Consider the following 9,731-nt stretch of genomic DNA (forward strand, 5'->3'; position numbering starts at 1 on the left):
TTTTTGGTTTTTCTCCAGTACCGGGAACCAAACTCACGACCTTGCGCTTGCCAGGCAGGCGCTTTGCCACTGAGTTAAATCCCCAGCCCCCTTAACATATTTATGATTTGTTCCTTCATACAAAATATCTGCCAATTTCTAGCCTATATAAATAAACTGAGGTAAAGAAAGATTAAGTGATTTACCCACAATTACAGAGCTAGAAAGTGGCACACTAGGTTTCAAACCCAAGAAAGCTGGGTACAGAAACTGCCATTGTTTATAATTACAGTATCATAACTGTTTCATGAACCAAGAACAGGTTGTCATCAAAAAAGAAAGAATAAGAAAGGGACTTTAAGTTAAAAATACAATAAAAAGTTCCACAGAAAGGAGGAAAGAGGCTAGGGATTTAGCTCAGTGGCACAGTGCCTGCCTGGCAAGTGCAAGGTTGTGAGTTCACTTCCTGGTACCAGAAAAACCCAAAAAAACAAAACAAAAAAAAAGAAAATCTGTACAAAGGAGGAAAGATACGTCAAGGAAACTCAAAGAACAAAAAGACAGATAAAGAGAAAACAGAAAGCAAAGAATAAACAAGACAAATTTAGAAGATCTTAATATATTAATAACAGGATTTTCAAAAAGAAAGCACAAGCAAAAGAGGAATGCAACATTTTCAAGTCTGGGCTCTGAAGGTCTAGGATTTTTACTTTATTTTCAAAGCTCACAAAGACTTGAATCCTCTGGACTGCAACAGCAGTAGCCAGAGCAACAGCTTGCATCAGTTCCCTGGGCACCAATTCCCGTAAGTCTTTCAAAGTATTTGACAAATATTAAGATATTCAGCCGGGCATGGTGGCCTGTAATCCCAGCACTGAGGAGGCTAAGGCAGGAGGATCGTTGTGAATTCGAGACCAGCCTGGGCTACAAAGTGAGCTCAAGACCAGCCTGAACTGCATAGTGAGACCCTGTCTCAAGACAAAAAAAAAAAAAAAAAAAATTAAGATGTTCATGGAAATCTAAGTAAATTCAAGGATGTGAGGAGGAGCATAGTAAATTATTCACCAGTACTGAGCAAAATTTATATTGCCATTAAATGTAAATATTAAACACTAACTTAACCAAGAATTGCACTGAAAGGGCTAGCAGTAAAAGGGGAATACCTCACCTCCACAAAAGAAGTCAATAAATGTTATTGCAAATTGACAAAAATCACAAAATAACAATTCAACATAATATTTAAACACAGAGGTAAGAACCAAAAGAAAAAGCTTAAAGGAGTTTTTTTTTTTTTTTTTTGGTACTGGGAATTGAACTCAGGACCTTGCACTTGCCAGGCAGGCACTGTGCTGCTGAGCTACATCCCCAGCTCAGGAGTTTTTTTAAATAGTTGCTTTGTGTCTAAATTTTTAAAAAACTGGTGTGGATAAGGTAAGGTTTTCATGACTTTTTTTATAATATACCTTTCCAGCTAATGTTATTTTCTAACACACTCTCCATTTAATGCCTGAGTTCTGTTCCCAAGACTAGGTCATTAAGAAATCTGATCACAGTTTACACAAACTTGTAATCCCAGCACTCGCAAGGCTGCGGTAGGAGGATAGACACAAATTTGAGGTCAGCCTGGGCTACATAAGAGAATTCAAGGCCAGCCTGCAGTACATGATGAGACCCTGTCTCAAAAACACCACCAAAAAAAAAAAAAATTGGTCACTAAATGAGGGACTGTATATATGTAATATGTACATAACAATATTCAGAACAAGCTGGGTGTGGTGTCAAACACCTATGATGCCAGCACTCAGGAGGCTGAGGCAGGAGGATTACCAGGAGTTCAAGACCAGCCTGGACTATATAATGAGTTCAAGGTCAGCCTGAATTACACAGCAAGTTCCTGTACCAAAAAACCACATACACACACATATATTCAGAACAAAGAAATGGTCAAAGGCCACTCCATCTTGATGACTTTACTTTTATTTACATAATGGGTTTTTTGTTTTGTTTTTGTTTTGTCTTTTTGAGACAGGGTCTCACTATGCAGTTCAGGCTGGCCTTGGGCTCACTTTGTAGCCCAGGCTGGTCTCGAACTTGCAAGGATCCTACTGTCTCAGCCTTCTAAATGCTGGGGTTACAGGCCTGCACCACTACGCCCGGCTTACATAACGTTTACATGCAGTATTGTAATGTATAATAGAACATAAAATTACAATATTGTACCACACAGTACAATCAGCAAAACTTACAGTTCTGTATAAACAAGGTACACTGTACAAAAGAAGACACTGAGGTTGTATAAACAAGATGTACAGAATTGTACGAAACAAAAAAAAAAGATGGATCATAAGTCCAAGTGGCAGACCATTAAGCCCAAACAGTAATCAAACAGGTAGGTCATTAAATGAAGACTATCTGTACATAAAAATTTCTTTAAGTAGAAAAAACAACTTTCAAATGAATTGGACAGAATGTGCTAGACTATTTCCATCACTCATTCATAGAAACCACTCAGTGTGTAAATACCAAAAACAATACAGGGTTTAAAAATCCAAACAAGCAGTACCCAGACTACCAAATTATAGTTATGTAAACACGATGGAGTCTGTCAATATTCAACAAATATTTCTTAGTGCCCACTCTGTGCCTAGCACTAGACAAAATACAGTATATGGGGAGACCCTGTCTCAAAATCCAAAGTTATAACAACAATAACAATGCAACTACTTGAAATTGTTCACTAGCTTTGCATCACTATAATGAAATATCTTAGATAATTAACTTATAAAGAGAAAAAGCTTCTTTTGGCTCACAGTTTTACATGTTTCAAATTATGACAACCTGGGGCTGGGGATATAGCTCAGTGGCATAAGCGCCTGCCTGGCAAGCACAAGGTCATGAGTTCGATCCCCGGTACTGCAAAAAAAAAAAAAAAACTATGACAATTTGATGCCACTGCTCTGAGCCTCTGGAGAGGCAGCACACCGTAGCAAGAGCACGTAGGAGGGCAAAACTGGTCACAACAAGAGCCAGAGAACAGAGAAGAAGGGGTCAGGGCCCCATTACCCCCTCCAGTGACCTAAGGACCTCACACAAGGCCTCACCTCTTAAAGGGTCCGCCACCTCCCAAGAGAGCACCACCCAGGGGGCCAAACCTTTATCACAAGTGTCTCTGGGGACATTTAAGATCCACACCACAACAAAGACTCAGGAAAACCTCACACCACAAAAGCGGCCATACCACAGAAGTTAAGGCCTGAAATACAAGAGGGAAGCTCAGTGTGGCTGGTGCACGGAAGGAATAAAAGTGGAGGCCTAAGAGGCTTGAACTTTTAAGCTGATGCTTTATTAAGGACAGACCTACTTAAGGGCATGTCTTCTTACCCTGCGCCTTGTAGCCACACAATCACATACATCCTAAGACTTCCAGCTTGTAACTCTGCCCACACCTATTGATGAATCCAAAATAACTGTCCACTCCGGTGCTGTCTTGTGAGGGTTGATGCAATTACCTGATTGCATCAGCGAGTGTCCCAACTGCATCTCAAATTCAGCATGCCCAACAATGAACTAAATATATATCCTTCCCCATCCACTTCCAATTCCTCCTTTGATGCCACCCAGTCAGATATCCAAGGCCAGAAAACTGAGGGAAGAGAAGCCAAATACTATGTATAAGGCATGCATTGCTAGGTAGATAAAAGGTATTTTCATTCAATTTTGTAACAAACATATAAAGTAAATATGAGTCACATTTGACAGATGAGTAAACTGAAGCTCAAAATGGTGAAGTAAAGCATGCCAAAGCAAACAAACAGAACTGAGATTAAAACCTAGAGTTTAGGAAATATAGGTTACTCTGGAGTTTACAGACATAAAAACTAAGTATGAAGTAAGGCAGAAAAATGAATTGCTGACCCAACCTTCCTTCCCTTCAGTAAGTAACCGAAGTAGGATTTCTGGCTAGACACATTCCTGTCCAGCTAAAAGATACATTTGAGACTCCTTATAAATAGTTATTTCTTTGTTCCTTCCTCCCTCCTGCTGCTTAGAATGTGGGAATTTTAGCTAGAAATCTAACAATGATTCCAGACCCAGAATCAAGGTCTATAAACTAGGGTAACAAAGTAACAAACTGCAAAGAGGCTAGGATAAGACTAGCTACCATACCGACTTCAATGGCCTGCTTCTGAGCTTCTTTCACAGGAGTAACAAACTAGTAACACACTGAAGCTGTTATTTTTCAAGTCTCTGTTACAGTCAGACCTAATCCTGACAAGGAGGCTTTGAGCATATTCTAAGAAAAAGGCAAAGAACCTCATGAAATATTTTAAAGGATATTTCAAAATTCATGACAAACTTACCCCCAAAAGAAATTTATTAATAGTCATAAACCAGACATGGCGGTACATGCCTGTAATTCCAGTGCTAGGGAGACTGAGGCAGGAGGATTGCCGCAGAAAGATCACTATGAGTTTGAGGCCAGCCTGGACTACATAGTGAGACTCTACCTCAACTCTCCCAAAAAAGAAAAAAAAAAAAGAAAAAAAAGTAATGTGAGGACGATGTACAAACTACTTTCAAGCACAGAATTAAATTCACAGCATTAAACTCAGCTCAAACTGGCACTCTGTGTGAAGGCATTGGGTTCAATGCCAAGTGCCACCAAAAAAAAAAAAAAAAAAAAAAAAAAGCATCATGATCTGCTAAATGTTTTTCTAGGGAAAACAAAGGCAAGAATAGATATTCAGTAATTGCCATCACACTTCCTGATAAGAGACGCAATGAATAGACCATAGCCAAGCTTCACACCGGGGACAGTCAAGACTTCACAGCTCAGGAGCAAAGTGGAGCTGCACCAGGAAGCAGGATACCAAAGTAAAGGACATCTGGGGACCCTTGCCCTCTCTTAGGACTAGTTTCTGTTTCAGGAGGGAGAGAAGAGCAGTGGTCATCCTGTCACTCTGCCTATCAGGCCAACAACACTCTACCGTGTCCAGCTGAGTCACAGAAGAACTGAGAAAGCTGTTCAAGACCAAATCTCACAGCAGTTTATCCCGCCTGAAAAATGCTCTGCTCTGGGAAGGTACTCTTCCTGCTGAGTGAGGGATGCCTCCATTTATTTCCTGGTGGGACAGAGTCCCCATCCCTTCACTCTCTGTATAGTAACCATCATTGCCCCCAAGGGTCAGTTTGGCTTGTAAACATATTATAGGTATAAAGTATTTCTAAAACATGAATATGAAAAAAGAGGCCAAAATGAAATACAGAAAAACTTTACAAAGTGTTACCTTACTTTTATACTTACTTCCTTTAAAAGGTCTCATTTCACAAAATCTTACACTGTAAGTATCAAGGTGTTTCCCAGTTACTGAATAGAAAAATGCGTGCACGGCTATACCACCCTGAACGCGCCCAATCTCGTCTGAATAGAAAAATGCAACAGTCCTCCTTGGCTCTAACCATCATCTACAACCTCAAGTGAAAGCACTCTCAGTGTATTTATGGCAGAAAAAGAAATCATCTGCTTTATTAAGCCTCAGCAAAATATTCCAAAACATAATAGGTAAGCAGAATGATGGCTTCCAAACATGTCCACATCTTTAGTCCTGGGAACCTGTGATTATGTTATTTGCAAAGCGACTTAGTGGGAGTGATTAAATTATCCTGGATTATTCAAACAGGTCTGATCCAATCTCACAGGTCCTTAAGAGCAGATCACTTTCCCCAGCTGTGGTCAGAGAAGTGAGGGTAGAAGAACAATCAGAGACAAGCATCCTTGCGGCTTTGAAGATGGAGGAAGGAAGTCATAAACCAAGGAAAGTGGCAGCCTCTGGAAAATGAAAGGAGCAAGGAAATGAATTCTCCCCGCAAGAAACCTCCAGAAAGAAACACAACCTTGCTGATGTGATGATTTTAGCATTTCGGACTTCCAAAGGACAATAAAATAATCTGTGCTGTTTTGAGCACCTACATCTGTGTTAATGTATTAGGGCAGTCATGGAAAATTAGTATACACACACACAAAGGACTTCTAACGGTATATGAAATTATCTAGAGAAAAGCACAATAAAAATGCCCAAATGTTTAGAGCACTATAAGAATTATTTGTGCAGCATATTTTGCTTCTATTTTTCTCCTGCCCTTGCAAAACTCCATTAAAAAACCAGTTAACATTGAAAATTTTTCAAATTTTTTTGCATGGAATGTAGCATATTAATCAGAAAAAATGAATAGCATATTAGGATCTGCTGGGAAAGTGAAGAGACATGCTGTATTTTTCAGAGTCAAAGATGTATCAAACGGATACTACATTTAAAAAAAAATCTGGACTGGGGATATAGCTCAGTGGCATAAGCGCCTGCCTAGCAAGCGCAAGGTCCTGAGTTCAATTCCCAGTACGAAAAAAAATTCTAAAAAATTTTTAAAACAATAAAAAATAAATCCTAGCCAGGCATGGTGGTGCACACTTGCAGTTCCAGCACTCAGAAGGCTGAGGCAGGAGGATTGCCACAAGTTCAAGGTCAGCCTGGGCTACACAGTGAGACCCTGTTTCAAAAAAAAAATTCTTCTATATATTTATAATATAAAGACCTTACTATTACAGTCCTAAGTGTGACAATGGTATTGTGAGCATATTAAAAGACAATGGGGGTGCTGGGGATTTAGCTCAGCGGCAAAAGCGCCTGCCTGGCAAGCGCAAGGTCGTGAGTTCGGTTCCTGGTACCGGAGAAAAACCAAAAAAAAAAAAAAAAAAAAAGACAGTGGGGCCTGGTGTGGTGGCGCATGCCTGTAATCCCAGCACTCAGGAGGCTGAGGCAAGAGAATCGTGAGCTTGAGATCAGCCTGGGCTACAAAGTGAGCTGAAGGCCAGCCTGAACTGCAAAGTGAGATCCTGTCTCAAAAAGACAAAAAATAAAAAAATTTTTAAAAAAAAAGACAGTGATCAATCTCCTATAAATATATACTGAAAAATGTACAGGTGAAACAGTATGCAAACGGTTTGCTTCAAAACAACTGGAAGCCAGGCACGGTAGCACATGTCTGTAACGCCAGAACTCTGGGAGGCTGGGGCACAGCATCACAAGTCTGAGTTCACCCTGGACAGTTTAGAGATACCCTGCCTCAAAAATAAAAAATGAAAAAAGAATAGGGAATTTAGCTCAGTGCAAAGGCTCTGCATTCAATGCCCAGTACAAAAAAGGGGAGAAGAATGTGGTTTTAGGAACAAATAGGGACATAGATGAAACTGAATTGTTATGACTTAATCACTGTTGAAGCTAGGTAATATGTACAAGGGACTGCATTATTTAACTGTGGTTGTTTTAAACTGCTGGGCATTGAACCCAGGGCCTCATACACTCTAGTCAAGTATTCTGTTACTTAGCTACACTCCCCCTTGATCTCTTCTATATTTAAAAGGCACAAAAATTTAAAAGTAACTTGACCTATGACAATATAGGCCTCCCTACATACATGTTATTACAGCATGAACTTAATAGCTAATTTCCTTTCTATTAACATTGCACTACCTCCACTATCTGGTTTAATACTTAGAACTGATAATTTCATCAATTACTCTTGAATCTCAACTCATTTTACCTTGTTACCAACCTTACAAGCTCAACCAAGTCCCCTAACCTCTAACAGAATGGTTCTTCATCTGCAGTATAGGAATAGTCATATTTTTTTTAGTACATGTTTGTAGTATACAATGTTTACATTCATCTTAGGAGGTAGATACATGTACTTAGCATCTTAATTCTTTTTATTACCCTCCCTCACCCCACTCCGTCTCTAGATTCCCTTCCTATTTGCAAAAGACCTATCTCCCTGTTTCCTAATGTCTACCCTTTATTTCATTGTTTAAATTATTTATACTTTGGGTTTCTCATATCAGAGAAGTTATGTAATATTTAAGTTTGTGTGTGTGCTATATTTCACTTAATATTATGTTCTCACAGTGCACCCATTTTTCTACAAATTACTCAAATTTATCCTTCTTTATGGCAGACTAGTACTCCATTTTGCATAAATATCACATTATCTTTATCCATTCATCTGTTGATGAATACATAGGCTGCTTCCAAGATTAGCTCTTATGAGGAATATCCATACTTGCCTAGCCTATCTCTGAGTTGCCAAGATTATCTAAGATTAAAATCCCTGGGCCAGGGATATAATTCAGTGGCACAGCGTCTGCCTGGCAAGCCCTAGGTCCTGAGTTCAATTCTCAGTACCAAAAAAATAAAAATAAAAATAAAAATAAAAATAAACCCCAAAGCACGATAACCATTCTAGAAAACCACAGGGTCAAAAAAATCTATCCTCTGCAGCAACCATTCACCTGTTTCTATAGATTTTCTTCCCTCACCTCCAGAGCCTCTGTTGAGCCCCCAGCTCATCATCTCAAGCACCTGGGTTCCTTCCTCAAGTTTACAGCCCTCTCCACCACCTCCCCCTCTTCACAGATTCCAGCCCTGCGCCTTCTACCCACAGGATCCTACAAGCGAAGCTCCCTCTTTCAAGAATCCCACTCGATCGACCCACAGTCTTTTCCTTACATCTCTGCTGGTCATTTCCTCACTTCTCTAACCCTTCTCAGTACTTGATCAGTTTTATCACCCCATTACCCTCACACCCCAGCACTACCACTAGTGCACAAACACCCATCCTTCGGTTCAATCCCACTGCTCAGGCATCGTAGTAGTTGCAGGGTGTGCAGGAGGGGGAACGGGGAGTGACGGCTGAAGGGTGCGGGCTACTTAAGGGGTGATAAAAATATTCTGGAATTAGTGATAAGGCGGCACGACCATGTGAAGACACTAAAAGCCACTGCACTGTACTTTAACTGTACTTTTTAAAGGGTGAATTTTATGGCATGTGAATTATATCTCAGTTAAAAAAAGCGTATGTCAAACAAACGCGAACACACGCACTATTGCTCATCCTGCCCATCACACGCCCATGTGTCAGACCCACACCGCTCCATCTGCGGAAGCCTCGACGTGTCGGGCGGTATCCCCCAGCTCCCAGCCCGGGCCGCCGAGGTCCCCCTCTCCGCTCACGCCCGGGTCTAACACACCCCCAGGCCGCCTGGGCGAGGCGCCGGGTCGCTCCCGCGGCTCAGCGCAGCCCCGCGGGTGGCCCGGTTCCGGCCGCGGAAGGCTCCCTCCTCCCCTCGCAGACCGAGCAGCCCAGCCCTCCGGCGCCGGCCGGGGAGAGCAGCGTCCTGAGCCCACCTGTCTCCGCCGGCCGGAGCTCCGCGTCCCCCCACGCACGGCAGGCGGGCGGCGGGCAGGCGCGTCAGGGAAGCCGGGTGGCGCAAGCCGGCTCAGGCCTCCATGTTTCCACGTCTCCGCGGCTCGGGCTCCGGCTCCGCTCCAGCGCCAGCAGAGTCGGTGCGGAGGCCGAGAGGCGGAGAAAGCAGAGGGAAGCGGCCGAGAACGCGGATGGAGCCCGAACGGCCAGGCGCGCGCCAGCGGGCGGTCCCAGGGCGCTCTCGGCGCGCGGGCTTCTGGGAAATGGAGTCCTCACCGCGGCGCTGGTTTCCACGCCCACCCAGCGTCTCCCGGACAACCGCGGAGCCACGTGGCAAAGTCCGGAAGCCTCAAAATTCTAGCCTCCCCGTGCTTCCTAGAGCGGCTTACCTGCCCCACCTATTCGGCTGCGTTACCTTAAGGCCCCTGTTAGTTCCAGATGAATAACCCATCCCAATGTCAAGCAATTCCTTGTTGCGAGACTCTGAAGATTTG

The 9,731-nt window shown here is 42.4% G+C and overlaps 1 protein-coding gene across 2 annotated transcripts in view; it reads right to left on the reverse strand.

The window, feature by feature from the left end:
- The window catches only part of Dym (dymeclin), a 391,162-nt gene extending 381,671 nt beyond the window's left edge, over positions 1–9,491 (reverse strand). The window contains exon 1 of one of the 2 annotated variants that reach the window (XM_005372905.2): positions 9,219–9,491. The gene's annotated coding sequence lies outside the window, so the exon portion shown is untranslated. The remainder of the gene's footprint in view (positions 1–9,218) is intronic. The other variant, XM_005372906.2, reaches the window with a different exon arrangement.
- Positions 9,492–9,731: the final 240 nt, after the last annotated feature.

Source organism: Chinchilla lanigera, unplaced genomic scaffold (assembly GCF_000276665.1).
Source record: "Chinchilla lanigera isolate Chin_1 unplaced genomic scaffold, ChiLan1.0 scaffold00001, whole genome shotgun sequence".
NCBI classification, from domain to species: Eukaryota; Metazoa; Chordata; class Mammalia; order Rodentia; family Chinchillidae; genus Chinchilla; species Chinchilla lanigera.